This window comes from Python bivittatus, unplaced genomic scaffold (genome assembly GCF_059951505.1).
Source record: "Python bivittatus isolate LINGU-HERP-01145 unplaced genomic scaffold, Pbiv_v1 ctg000190_np1212, whole genome shotgun sequence".
NCBI classification, from domain to species: domain Eukaryota; kingdom Metazoa; phylum Chordata; class Lepidosauria; order Squamata; family Pythonidae; genus Python; species Python bivittatus.
In genome coordinates this window covers 14,696,684-14,711,605 of record NW_028277042.1, presented here as the reverse complement: position 1 = coordinate 14,711,605, position 14,922 = coordinate 14,696,684, and the positions used below count along the sequence as shown (strand labels likewise).

The following is a 14,922-nucleotide window of genomic DNA, read 5'->3' as shown; positions in this document are numbered from 1 at the left end:
TGTAGGATAATAGTTTAAAATATCAAAGGAACTCCCATAACAATCCTCCTGAAACCAGGGAAAAAGTTAGTCTCAACTTTGCATACATGTAAAACATGGCATTGGCAGCTTTGTATTATGCATCCCATTATGATGCCTGATCTACCATCTGCTAGTTCTGGCCCTCAGCCATCAAAAGACTGCTGACTTTCCATGTGTATGAATTGTGACTTACTCTACAAAACATGCATGAGCAAACCATGGCTTAATACAATATGCAAGATATAAAAATGACATCTACCTCTTGCATGAGGACTTGATTTCATAAATAGGTCAACCTACTCGATGGCACTCTCCAACTCCTCATAGAGATGAATGATCATCCAAAGATAACCTTGTTTTCCACCCACTTAGATAGATCCTCATTCCTTTACATATGTTGGGAAGTACTCACTCCAGCTTTCCACTTCACATTAATCTTTTCCACTCTGTCTAGAAGTCTCTTGATAGTCTGCCTTGCTGTATCAGTTAGCTCATTTTTCTGCATGACTACAGAATATGATGTAGGCTTGGTGCCTCATTAGCAGAAATGAAGCTCTATCTTAGGTTGGTAATTGATACAACTGACTTCCATAATATGTCTATGATTACTGTGTAATAGCACTTTAGAGAGCGCAATTTAGGATGCAGACTAAAAGTATTATACTTTCCTTATTTCCTCTGATGATAGAAACTACCTTCAGGCAACACAGTCCTGCTTACTGGTATTCTTGGAAATGTTATTCTACCTTTAGCAAAATAATCTGCAGCTGATGGTTCTACAGAGAGATGTGGGACATCCAGCATCTAGGCCAACTGTGTACCTCCAGATCAACCTGGATCTGGAGACTCTCTGCAAGCCACATCCCCCTCATTAGGCCCTTCCTGGGTTTTTGATATTGTTCTTGCTGCTCTTACACACCACTCTGAAACTGGTGAAAGGAACCTTGCATTGACTGGGAAAAAAGATTGCAAATTCCCAGTCAAGTGGGTAGACGTGGAAAGGGCTGTAGTTCACCAGAACTAGTATATGTCACTTTGGGGGAGACTAGTTTAAAAGAATCCGCCCCCACAAGGCCTGAACATATGTATTGACTGAGTTGCCTCATTGCACTAAGCCATGGTTAAAGTAACAATAGATTGCTTAACAAACCTCATCTGGCTGGCTATGCATGATGGCAAGCCATGCATTCTGGTTTACAAGTCATTATGATTAGTTTACATAACGTGCAAGGTGAGGACAATATATTCATTTCAACTTCCCACCACTTTCTTCTCTCTGCATTCTATGTCTACAGTAGCTTTTTCCTCCCCCGTTTTTTGTTCATTAAGGTCAATGAGCCAGTAAACAGAAGCGGATGGGAAAATCTTACATAGTGAAAATAATTCTGATCAGTTTACTGCTTTGGATGAAAAGCATTATTCCATGTTTTTATTTCAAATAATGAACTGTGCTTTGGAAGAGGCCCCTTCAGGTCTAGGGCCCAGAACAATGTTCCAGTGCTCACCCAGAAAAGTTTCTGCTCCAAAAGAAGCAAGCCGTATTAAGAATAGTGTGATATCTGAATCCTACCATTCAACTTATATAAATTGAATAAAAACATAAGAGGAAATTTGAGACTGGATCCAGCCAAAACTCCATGCAGACCATCATTTCCTAATTTATAATAACTAGTTAGGTACACTGGACAAACCTACTACCATTGTCAGAAAAGCGATAGATCTTCTATGCTGTTCACCAGCGGCTTGTAATTAAGAGATGCTGTCTGTGTTTCAAGAGGCAACATACAGCCGTCATGGTGAGTAGGCACTGATGGCCATATTCTTCGTGAATCAACCCAGTCCCTTTTAAAAACCATCTGAAGTGGTGACTATCATCATTCTGGACTGCAGAAAAGTTCTCAGTTTAGCTAAGGGTCAATGTTGAACATCCCTGCATTTAGTTTTAGTTAGAACCCCTCAATTCAGGAAGCCACCCTCAAATCAGCACTGGATAACTCCCAGTCCTAATATTGACATTGCATTAGCTGCATGGTAAGTCAAACCCCAGAATTGCACAGGCCAACTTACCAGGGCCAACTCGCTCATAAAGTCCTAATTCTACTCTTTATTGTCTCACTGTGGATCCCATAGCAAGGGCTGGATATTTGCTGACACAAATCCAGTTGAAGTCACTATGCGTTTAGCTGGTGATCATTCCAACAGACTATATTTCATATTCTAGTCCAAACTTCATTGCAGATGCCCTGTTGGAAAAAAAAAAAAATCTGTGCACAATATCCCTAATTCATTCTCTACTTTGTCATGGTGCAGAGATAGAACTATTATTATGCAGAGGGCAGAAGCATGAAAGTGAATGAAACACGCTCTCCAAATGTATTCTCTACAAAGCCTCGTGGGATTAGCAGTTTTACGTCAATCTCTGTTCAGAAAGGGGTTTTGCTTTGCCAAAAAAATAAAATAAAATAAAAAACATAACAACACACAAAACTGTTTCCCATCTGGGGACAGGAAGAAACACAAAAATTCCTCAGCAATTAAAGCAGCATCAGGAGCAAACTTTTGAACAAAGCAATAGCACAGGCAACCCATTCTCTGAAAGAAAAATATTTCTAATATCAAGGGACAGCTAGATAACAGTTAATATTTAGGAATACAGCATACTGAAAGTTGTTCTCCCCTTACACAGAGATTTGGAGCAAAGGTAACAATTATTCAGAACGTAAGAAGACAATGGTGTGACTTGAAAGCAAGATAGACAAGTTACGGTCCAAAGCTATTCATGATGAGATGAATATCCGAAAGTATCACTATTGGAAACTGAGATTGGAATACACCTTTCCAAGCTTTCAAAAGGATAACATATTGCCTTCCTCTCTCCCTGGCCCCATTTTACATCCATCAAATATGCTGCGTTCTCTGAGTTATTTAAAACCACCTTCTCCAACTTGGCTTTTCTTCTGATTTTTTTAAGAGTGACCATGCTGACTGGGGAGTTCTGGAAATTGAAATCTGCACATTTGGAGGTATCCAGAGTTGGAAACGATTGACCTAAATGCCCATTTCCCCCAACCTATCAGTTCACAAATCTTGAGGTGGTCTTTGGAGTGATTTTTCTGACAGGTACCAAAAAGAAATTTTTTGAGTGGAAGCCCCTGATGGTCCAGTACCTAGTCTGTATTTTGGAGAAAGGAAGATGTTTGATTTTATTGATTCATTAACTGTTCCTTAATTGACTGGATTCACAGTAACATAGTATTTTACTGTATGGGGCGGGGGGGGAGGATACTAAGAAGAGGGAATTGGTGTGGCCTGATCACGACTGGTGCTACTAGGGTTAGAGTGTGGGGAAAGTTGCTCACACCTCTTTCTCCTTCTGTTTAACTTGATGTGTGCTTGTAAGGAGGTGAAAAAGTAACAAGATCATAGACAGGGAGTGCCTAGGCCAGTGTTGTCCAAACTTGGCCACTTTAAGATGAGTGGACTTCAACTCCCAGAATTCCCCAGCCAGCCATGCTGGCTGGGGAATTCTGGGAGTTGAAGTCCACTCATCTTAAAGTGGCCAAGTTTGGATAACACTGGCCTAGACCATCCCCATTTTTACATGGACATTTTTAGCCCTTATTTCTGTATTCCAGCAGAAAGAGAGGGTTAACTTGCTGTTAGCTGTCTCTTCTACATTCACATCCCACTGTTGACCAGGGGAACTTAGTTTAATACAAACGAACCCCCAGGGTTTTTGAAGTTGAAACTAACCCACTCTAACTCCAACGCTGATTATAATAATGGGTTATAATGTCTGCACAACATGCTCACTTATCCTTGACCCAGTTAAGCACCTCACAAAAACACAGCCTTTCTTTGATCCCCTTTCTCAAAAAAACATATCCTGATTTTAAATAACTCTTAAAGCTGCAATCTTCGTATTGGGTTAATATCTCAACCCCAGGCAACCTGAGGACTGCAAAGACCGTTGAATGAGGCTGGCTCATAACAGCTTCCAAATGATATTTGCAAGCAGCCACATGGAGATATCAAAAGCTCCAACGGGAATGTTCACCTCATGGCACCAGGAGAGAGCAGATGCCAGATTCCCCCTCCCGCCTCATCTCCTCCTCAAATTACAATAACTATGACAATGAAATAATTGGGAATTTGTGGGCCAGGGAGACTTGGATAGGCCTATCTTATAATTAAATCCATGCTGTTCAGAGACCTAGTGCCAGGCTGTGGTAAGACTTCGAGGTTAATAAGAAGATTTTTTTAAAAAATCCATCCGTTATTTTATAGCAAGTCTGTGCAGAGATTGAAAGTGGGGAAGGAGAAAATGTGCACCTTGTGCTTTCTTGCATGAAATACAAGGCTGGTAACAGCAGGAATTTTGCAGAAGCAGAACCTCTAATAATCAAGCAAGCAAGCTTGGAAGATATCGGATCTAGGAAAGATAAAGGCATGAATGAGCTTTGCGGAGAGATTGAGGAAGACATACAAGGAACATACGCACATTTATCACTGGGTGGCTGGAAAGGTGTTCTATGTCTGTTTTAATAGGAAGTCCCTAATTCCATAGGAAGCTGGATCACTGCCCAATGGTGTGTTTTGCCCCTTGAAATGCAACTGAACTATTCTCCACTCCATGCAGTTCTGTGCTTCATTGCATGAAATAAAGTCCTTCTATTGACAGAGGCTGATCAGATCTGAAACTGCCCAACCAAGATCTTACACCGTCCCAGAGTTTCCAAGGGCCTTGCAACCTAAGTGAATTAACTCTCAGCTTGCTTCCTGCTCCAGAGGAAATGCACTTTTGCAGCATTACCTTTGGAGCTGCAAGAAGGCATTTTCCCAATGGATTTCCCAGGATTTTCTCCTCCAACTGGTGGCATGGTGCGGTGGTGGCCTGCTCATCTCCCTGTCCTCCATTCCCACTCTGGAAGAAATTTTGCCACTCTCCCTGTACAAAGTAGCTGGTTGGGATCTTAATTACATTCCTCACTGTGAAAAGAACCCATGCCAAGGAAAGGGTATCACTAGGGAAGCATCTGGATACTCTTTCTGCAGGCTCTTGTTGGCCATCTGAATGGAGGGCCAGTGGGCAATAGGAAAGGATAAGAAGCAGCAAAGGGGACATTTGTCTGATGGGCAAAACTGATAACTCTGTGGATGTTCCCTAAGAGTTGCAAGCAAACAGAAGTGTGCATAATGTTGGTCAGCCTGCGGATAAACAGCTTCTGAGTTTGAAGCCTATTTTTTTTCCTTGGCTCAGATTTTGCATGGATAATCTGGGGAGAAAAATGGCTATATTCAAATACACCATCAGTTGGCAATGCTTTTCCTTTTATTACAATTGGAGAAAATGAGAGCCACTAAAATACTTCTAGAGAACATGAGACCAGGACATCTGAAGGCCTTTCTCCTATATTCCTCTACTTTTCAAAATCTGCAGCAGGGTTCCCTGTCCAAACTTCACCACTTTTCAGAGACAGTGTTCAAGGACACACCCAGAAAGAGACATTCTCTTCCCTCATTCCAGCAGAAAGAGGGGGAGAAAAAAGTTAGAAAAAGGATTATTTGCAGTGTGAAGGGGGAAGGAAATGGGGAACAACAGAGATGAGGCATTGGGAAGAAGTAGGGAAAGAAAGAATAGAAAGAGAAACCCTCTTTAGGTGTTACAACAATGTCCCAACCCAAAGATACTTTGTCCTTTGGCTTTGTGATGGAAGGCATGACCTTCCTCGAAGCTCCATTCCAGGATCCTCCTCGCTCATGTCTTCCATCACAGGCTTGATTTCAATTTCTGTCTTCTGTTCTTCTCAAGAAGTGTCCCCCACAATTATAATTATTTGGGAGAAAAATCCTTGTCTTTCTGTCTGGTTGTTATTATCCAAACTGTGATTTGGTTTCCTGATGGTGCCAGACCATTTCCTGGCATTCTAACGAAACCAAATCAAAATGAGAACCCTGCTTCTTGCCCTCATCCTGCAGACTTCAGGGAGAGTAAAACCATACCTACTTAAATGGGGGAGTTGATCACTGTCTCTGACTTGCAAACTCACTTCATTGATCCCAATTTATAGTTTTGTCCCCTGCCCTTGTTTGCCTGTATGCAACTTGGGAATAAGATGACAGTGATGGAGGAACTCATTCCTGAATACAACCCTTAAACTGTATTCTGATTCTTTTTCCAACTGAATTTCATCCCCATTCAGCTGCTAGATTTATCACCCTAAGAATACAGATGAGGCCTTGTCTAATCTAAGTCAGATCCAAGCCCAGAGAAAACAAGAAGCTGCTATTTGTAGGTTAATGCCTTACTCCATGAGCAGCTGTCCAGAATGTCACTCAAGTATATATTGACTGCAGATTATTAACCTAAGTCCTTCATGGTTGTGGATCATCTCTGTTAAATTAATTCATTTTATAAAGAGCCATGCCAACTCTTTTCCTGCACATCACCCTTGTTTTTATTTTGCTAATTTACAACTCATTAATTCTACTTCTTTTCACTGTGAGAGCATGACATTTCATCCACACATTATGTGGAAGAACAGACTTATCCTCAAGTCACCATACAGCCCCAAATGTCATGCACTAATTGGTTCCCAGCGGATCTTGGCAAAAGCATGCACAGCATTTGCTAATCTTGAGGAGGAGGAGGAGGAGGAGGAGGGACATCAATATGAAAAAAGGTTCAGAGTCTAGGGAAGAAGGGAAGAATACCCATTATTCAGACTGAAATGGACCTTGCTACTAATATGAGACCTATCTGTTTGCTCCTTTCAGCTTTGAGAAATCTGAAGTTGTGCTAAAACATACATCAGATTGGGAGGACGTGTAAATAATGTACCATAATATAATGTCATGTGATAAATCCAGATGGTACTGGGATTAACTGCATTTTAGTAGAGTCAGAACAGTTTCTTATATCTCCTCTTATTTCAATCAGGCAATAAAATGCCACTCTAGCTGGCTGTGTGCTTTTCATGTTAGAGAATATTTAAAATTATTTAAAACCTGCTGATGTCACTGCATCACCAGAACACCCTACTGTATGGAGGAGAATGAGTAGGCTTCCTGACCCCTATTTATATAATGAAGGTGATTGCTTTGCTTTTAAGTAAAACGGGTATCTGGAACCTAACAGAGATGGATTGGGCTTGTTTTCTTTATTATTGCTCCAAAAAAATAAATATCTGGTGAAGGAAAAAATAGCCGGGAATGCAAGCAGGCCCCAAATCGCCTGTTGCAGAGAATAGATATATCTTAAATAGCAAGGCAGGGTAAGATGGGCAGAAGTCCCCAAGTATTACCAACCGAAATCCTTTATTCAGGAGCTCAAAGCAGTGTATATTGTGCTCTGTCCTGATAATTTTTCTATAAAAAACACTATGAGGTAAGTTGGGGACCAAGAGAATGCTTGGTCCAAAGTCTCCCACTAGGTTTCTGTGGCTAATGGTGGACCAGAACTGGCTCTTCCTGCTTCTAACCCAAACCTCTAACCCAGGGTTTCTTACCCTTGACAACTTTAAGAGGTGTGGACTTCAACTCCCAGAATTCCCCAGCCAGCATATGCTGGCTGGAGGATTCTGGGAGTTGAAGTCCACACCTCTTAAAGTTGTCAAGGGTGAGAAATCCTGCTCTAACCATTAACCACAATGGCTTTCAATGGTTAATATGACAAAAGGGGCAAATTATTTAATACACGATTGAAAAGGACTCACGCAAACTATACTTCATTTTAATTCAGTTTAAAATGCATTCATTTATTTCTTTGTTTAAAACGTTTATATGGCCGCCCACCTTGTACCAAACTCTGGGCGGCTCACAACCCAAAAATAAAACAAACCCTATCTACAGTCAAAAAAAATATTAAAACCATTAAGACCTGGATAGCTAAACTTTCCCATGCAGCCCACCACAAGTTCATCTTACCAATCTCACCCTATCCCAGACTTGGGGGGAAAGCCAGATCTTGAGGGCTTTCAGAAGGTTAAAAGGGGGGGGGGGAAGGGTGTTCCATAGGGAAGGGGCTGCTGCAAAAAAGGCACACTTCCTAGGTCCCATAAAATGGCAACATTTAAGGGAAGGGACTAGAAGCGTTCCCATTCTATCTGATCTGGTAGGATGACTAGATGTCCCCAGAGAGAGGTGGTCCTGCAAATAACCTGGTCCCTTGTCATGGACTTTAAAGGAAATAACCAGCATCTTGAACTGCACCCAGAAGGAAACTGGGAGCCAGTGCAGCTTACACAACAGGGGTGTAACATGCCTGAACCTAGGGGCATTCATGACTGTGCGTGCTGCCACATTCTGGACCATTTGTAACTTCTGGGTGGTCTTCAAGGGCAGCCCCGTGTAGAGTGCATTGCAGTAATCCAACCAGGAAGTGACCAAGGCATGAATGACCATGAGCAAGGCCTCCTGGTCCAGGAATGAGTGCCATTGGTGCACAAGATGAATCCTTGCAAAGCTCCCCCTAGCCATGGCTGCCATTCACTCCTCAAGCAGGAGGCATGAGTCTAGGAGAACCCCAAATTGCACACCAGCTCAGTCTGGGGGGAGTGCTATCCCACCCAAAACACACAACTTAAGTACTTTCATCAGATGTCAGGGCAAGTACATAAGGGTAGAAGTTGTGTCCCCATGGGACTGCATGGATGCATGTCTTGATGTCATCTCAATCTGCTGCTATCTTCTGGAATAAGCAGAGTAAGTATTCAGAATCTTCACTGAAGGTCCAGGAAGACAGGGATAAATTAAGTTCCATGACATTTGTAACAAGTATGCCAATTCTGATAACTTGATGTAAAGAATGCTTCTCTTGATAGTGGGTGTCAGAGGAAAACCCATTCCAAGTGTAAGAAATCTTGCAGATGGCATGAGAATGACTTTGACATGTAATCCAACACGGTATAAAACTAAACGAGATCTGTGGGATTTTGAAATTACATTTCCATATGGCTGCTGTTAGAAAAAGTCACCCGAGAACACTTTCAAGTTTGTCAAACATAGTTTATAGTAAAGGTTTATCATAAAAAACAGAAAGGTAAACGACAACCATAATCTTTTAAGGTGAGGTAGGAAGCTCATCAAAGGAGTCACATTAAAAATTAATACCAACAGTTATTGCTTGGCCAAAGATCCTATCTTTGAAGTTGACAAATCCATTTTTTTCATGGCAACAGGTGGCAAATTTAATTGGATGGCAAAAAGGTTCCCAGGCCAAAAAAAAAAAAAGGAAAACACAGGAAGGAGAGAACACTGATCTGGGAGATGTCCTAGCTCCAGCGACATTAGCCCATCGAACATCTGGATACAGTGTTTCTGAGAATTAATCCTCCTCACAGCTTTTTCTCAGTAGCAGGACGGTGTTGGTTAGTCTGGCTTTTATAATACATCAGAGATAGGAAGCTTCTATTGGATTAGGAATCCCATCACTTCTAAACTTTGGTTATGCTTGCTGGGGTATGGACCATAGTTTCTACATCTTTAACAACTGAACGAGGCAAAAGCCAGAAGATAGATGGCCGTCAAGGAGTGGGAGTAAATGCATGGAAATGCAATTACACAATTTGTTACAATTAATGGAGCCAGGGAAAGTGGGTGTTGAAATCTAAAAGAAATAGATATGGAAGGAACATTACTACTAGATCTCAAGATAGGAGAAATTCTAAATTCTACCAAGCTGCTGCCTACAGCAGCTAGCAGGAAGATGTAAGGAATGAAGAACAGTAGATCAGGGTTCCTCAACCTCAGCAACTTTAAGATGGGTGGACTTCAACTCCCAGAATTCCCTAGCCAGCCTTGCTGGGAGTTGAAGTCCACCCATCTTAAAGTTGCCAAGGTTGAGAAACACTAGTCTAAGTCTTTTCCTCCAAACTTTCCTAAGCATCACTCAGTCATCTACTGCAGGCTTCCTCAACCTCAGCAACTTTAAGATGGATGGACTTTAACTTAAAGTTGCCAAGGTTGAGAAACACTGACTTAGATCGTTAGCTGATCTGGTAAGGCAGGAGATTTAAAATCATGGAGGAAGATGTAGTAGATGAGGGATCAGCAGATTGCAGATCTCTGAGATCTTTCATTATTGTTTTTTTTTTTCCAGGGAACTCCAAGATCCACTAACAGGATCCCGGAGCAAATAATATTCATCGTTACACAACCTGCAATGCAGGAAGCACAGATAAGCTTCTCAGGAGCACAGCAATGCATACACACACAGAGGCACAGAGGCACATACATGTCGCTGGGCTAATTCTCTGTCTGATCATGTGGTCAATGCATTTCCCAGTAGTGTTTCTGAGCAGTGTTTCTGAGCAGTGTTGGTAAAAGTAGTTGGTAAAAAGCAGTGAAAGGAAGAGGCACCTAGTTCTGTTGTGGAGTATGGAAAAGCTTGAAAGATTTGGGGGGGGGGAATGGATACTACTCCCCCTTTTTCCCCAGCATCTGATGCTTGAAGTATCCACTCACTCAGCCTTTTCTCATCCACTGGGAAGTATGTTTTGGGAAGAAGGTGGAATCAGCTTGTAAGGCTACGTTTGAAAGTATGACCTGCACTCTCTTTGGATTTCCAAGACATCAACAAGAAAGGAAAACACGAACAGCTGAAATCAAACATTTCCAGTGACAAAAATGTAATTATGCCTCCATCAACTCTGAAGTGTGGCTATAGACAGCTGAAACCTCTGTAAACCATGTTTTATAATTGAAATGGGAAAGGAGTCAACTAGATTATGAAATATATAAACACCTTCCAGAAAGACTTGAAAAGAACTCACTGGGGGTAGGACAATTCTTTTTTTCTGCTCAGTGCAGTTACGATGCAGGAAATATTCATTTTGAACATTGCAAGTTGGATCTTCCAGTCTTTCTGTTGCTACTCAAATGACCTTTGCAAGAGGTTTCATGGGCTCTGTAAAAATCCTTTCATATCTTTGCAAAGAGGGAAAGTGTCCCTGGCAGACTTGGGAGCAGGCCTTACACTGCTTCTTTTATGCTGAAAAGCCTTAATCTTCTCAAACCAGCCAGGACAACAGAAATGGAGACCACTAATACCAAGTGCTTTTAGCTGGAAAAATTCCCAAAAAACCATACGTACAGTAAAACCTTGATTTAACAGATCATTCCATGGGGAAGAGATGTCCACTGAAGTACATCTACATCATTCACATAAATTTATGCTATTTGTATAGTTATGTCATTGACATCAATGGCATCGTTTGCAATAAAGTGTTTATTTAAAAGATAAACCCTCCACTTAGCAGAGCAGACAGTTAAATGATGGTGGATTCAGAACAAAAAACATATCTGTTCAATCTAAAATCCATTAAACCCCAAGATCCATTAAACCATGGTTCAGTGCATTAGAGAATGTTACATAAAACCATCATGGTTATATTTTGGAAAGTCATTTAAAAAAAAAAAAAACATTATGACTCAATTGTGCTGAAAGAGATCTCATATCAAAGGAGTTGCCTGGGGTGGTGGGAACACATATTATGAAAAGTTGAGTAGAAAAAGGCTTTTATTTATTTAACAGTGGACAGTCACCATGCAACCTGAGACGATATAGAATTTAGACCCCCTCCTACATCAAATCCAATATGTCTTCCCCTGTGGAACAAAGCTTCTGCCTTTATTTATTTATTAGATTTTTATCCCACCTTTATTTTGGTCAACGCAAGGTGGCGTACATACCTAATGCTCCTGCCTCTTACTTTTCCTGCAACAACAACCCTGTGAAGTGGGCTGAGCTGAGAGAAAGGGACCAGCCCAAAGTCACCCAGCTGGCTTTCATGCCTAAGGGAGGACTAAAACTCACGGTCTCCTAGTTTCTAGCCCAGCACCTTCGCCACTACACCAAACCGGCTTTTTTAATTTTCTCCATCTTCTGATAACAATTGCATTCTTTCCATTCTGTCTCTGAGAATCTCCTGCCATAAATGAAACAATTACAATCAGTAGACAATTAAAATCATTTTAAAAACAAGACTAAAAATGGTTCCAACAATATCTAATGCAACGACCTTGAAGAAGGAGGTACAGACAGCAGCTAACATCCTTTGGTAAAATTTATGCTGCCTGTGGAGGGAACACACCTTCCAAAAGAGGAAGGTCTTGATCGATCAGTGAATGATCACCTACAAGAACATTGGTCTCTATTCCTGGAGCAGGGAGTTCCATAGGTTAGATGCAACCACTGAGAAGGCCTTGAGTGCTTGTAAATTTCTCAGGTTATGAGGGTTTGCCATGGAAGCTGTATGGGAAATACTTCCCATATTTTCTTGGCAGTGTAAATAACTATCTCCATACATTTCTCAATATATAAGAAAAAGATGTAATTTGCAGAAACGTACATATAAAAGCTAGAACAGAGTACAGAAGCGTGTATCAATGCATGCAGCATTATTAAGAATGTTAAATTCCCACTGGTCTGCGTATCCTACTTAGATGTGAGAGGAGGCAATTGAGAAGGAAAGTGAGTGGAAAATACTATTCAGTGGTTAATGAACTTGTAACTGTGGATCAGACACGGGAGGGGGGCAGGACGAGATATATGCTGGTCCTGCTGTCTCTGTTCTTGGCTTACTTACTGTAGAGAAAATCTGGAAAAATGATACAGGTAATCCCCAGTTTAAGAACAAGTTCCATTCTCAAGGTCTGTCCTTAAGTCGAATTTGTATGTAAGTCGGAACAGTATTATTGTATAATACTGTATAAATAGCATTGTGTAATGAACTCGAACCATTGGGTATTTAATCTGACTCATTGTGTATTTAACTTGAATTTTGCTACAACAGGTTCCATTCTTAACTTTGGGCTGTCTGTAACCCGGGCGTTCTTAATCCAGGGACGACCTGTACATGTCTATGGCTGAACACAATTATAATTCCCCATGCAAGCTGGGATTCAAAACAATCAAGTTATTTGTGAAAACAAAAACTGGTCATATACAAGAATAAATGAGGATTGACTCACCAAGCTGTTGAAAAGTGAATGGGTCGAAAGGAAGGCAAGGCCAAGAAAATGGTGGTTGGATGGAACTAATGAGAACTTCAGAAAGAGAAGTTTAAAGAAAAAAAGAAGACAACATATGAATCATTATATACTGTATATGTGGTGAAAGAAACAACAGTTTATAAGAATAAAAAGAGAAGGAATGATGTAACTAACCTTGTTGATGTGCAGTAGATTTAGTTAGAGCTTCTTTCTTTTCTCCTATCTCCCGGTTTTATTTTATTTTCCTAACTCTTTTTTTTTCTGAGTGTTGCATACCATTTACCCTGAAAAGAAATAGCATAAATAATACGTATGGATGTATGGATGCTTATTCTGCTTCATTTTTATTATTCATTGTAACACACAGTCCATCACAGTCTAAAACTACTCTCAGCATTGTCTCTTAAACACCCCTGCACAGAGCACATGGTTTGGAAACTAGGAATAAAAATTGGGTATTAGAAATAGAACTTCCTAGCATCTATACAGTTCAGCTGCCAGTGCATTTTCCCATCTTCAATAGTGTAGAAATATAATGTCTTTTCTTTCTGGTGGTTGTTTTCTAATAGCCAGCAGAACCCATTTTTCTTCAGATGGATTTGCTACTGAGATAAATTAATATCAGCAGAGAGCAGGACTCTCTGCTAGTAAAGACATGAAACACAGCATCCTCTTGAAAAGTTGCATATGAAGCAACAAGCAGGCACCCTAATTTAACTCATTGAAGATAAGGAGGTGTAATGATATGTGGGAAAGACCTTGGGAGACTGGGCCAAGAGACTCTGCCTAGGGAACAGTCAGATAAGAGACAGCATAGCCCACAGCTGGATAGTGAGCGGGGCAAAAGGCTCAGAAGAGACCCTCCCTAATTTAATGGGGTATAAAGGAGACAGGAGAATTATAGTTTTGGATTTGCAAGATTCTGTTAATTCAGCTTTACAATCATGTAGAATTAGTTCATCTGGTTGTGATTCCTATCTGGTTTACCTCCCCCCCCCCCCCCCAGACCGACATCAATCTTGCAAGTCTGAAAATACAATTCTAGTCCTCCCCCAACCCCCAGGTCTCCTTTACAGAGGACCTTCAATTTTAATCTGGAATAAATGCAGAATCTTGGAAACTGTAAGAGGAATTCTCCAGCCTCATTTATAGTGGGTTCATCAAGGCAGAACCTCTTCAAATGATTTGAAATGCTTCTCCTCAGATGTCTCTTCAGCTGGACTAAAGTGCCATTTAGGAGATAAGCTGCCCACGGACTCACCGGCTGTCTCCGGATTGTCTGTATCTGCTCTCTCTACCATTCCTTTCCCAGCCTCCCCACAGTCTCTCACACCCTGCTGAGTAAAGATTGTTTGGGTGTCTAGACAGTGTTGGAATAATGTTAGCAATTATACTACGGGGTAATTTCTCCTTCGTGATGTAGATGTGGCTGGCACCTAACATGCAAGGGTGACTTAGCAGTACAAGGTTTTTCTTTGAAGAGAAAAAGGGAAGATGTGTGATGGAATGGTTTGGTGAAGGCCACGCTCAGGGAGATAAGCATTTCCTTAGCCCCCAGCAGGAGCGTGGGAAGGTTAAGAAGATGAGACTGGCACCACCCTAAGGAATTCGTGGTGTTTGCTTGCTGGCTTGAGAAGTTTAGATTCAGTCTGGCAGGATTCTGCCTTGTGGTTGGAAGCTAATAAAAGCTATTGAACTAGACCTGTACTGTCTCGTGGAGTTCTTTGGGCTGAACCTGACAAGTTGCCACCAAACAGGATGTCTTTTCCCCAGAAAGCTTGCATCCTCCTCCTCCTCCTCCTCCTCCTCCTCCTCCTCATCGCTCCTGGAGTGAATTTGGGGCTCTATTTGTACTCCTATTGTCAGTCGCATACATTACGGACCCGGTGCATGTAAAGAAACATGCCC

At 41.3% G+C, this 14,922-nt stretch overlaps 1 long non-coding RNA gene across 2 annotated transcripts in view; it reads left to right on the top strand.

Moving 5' to 3' along the window:
• The window catches only part of LOC148216491 (uncharacterized), a 36,644-nt gene extending 23,222 nt beyond the window's left edge, over positions 1–13,422 (top strand). The window contains exons 3-4 of one of the 2 annotated variants that reach the window (XR_015795328.1): positions 2,993–3,141; positions 12,816–13,422. This is a non-coding gene — a long non-coding RNA (uncharacterized LOC148216491). The remainder of the gene's footprint in view (positions 1–2,992; positions 3,142–12,815) is intronic. The other variant, XR_015795329.1, reaches the window with a different exon arrangement.
• Positions 13,423–14,922: the final 1,500 nt, after the last annotated feature.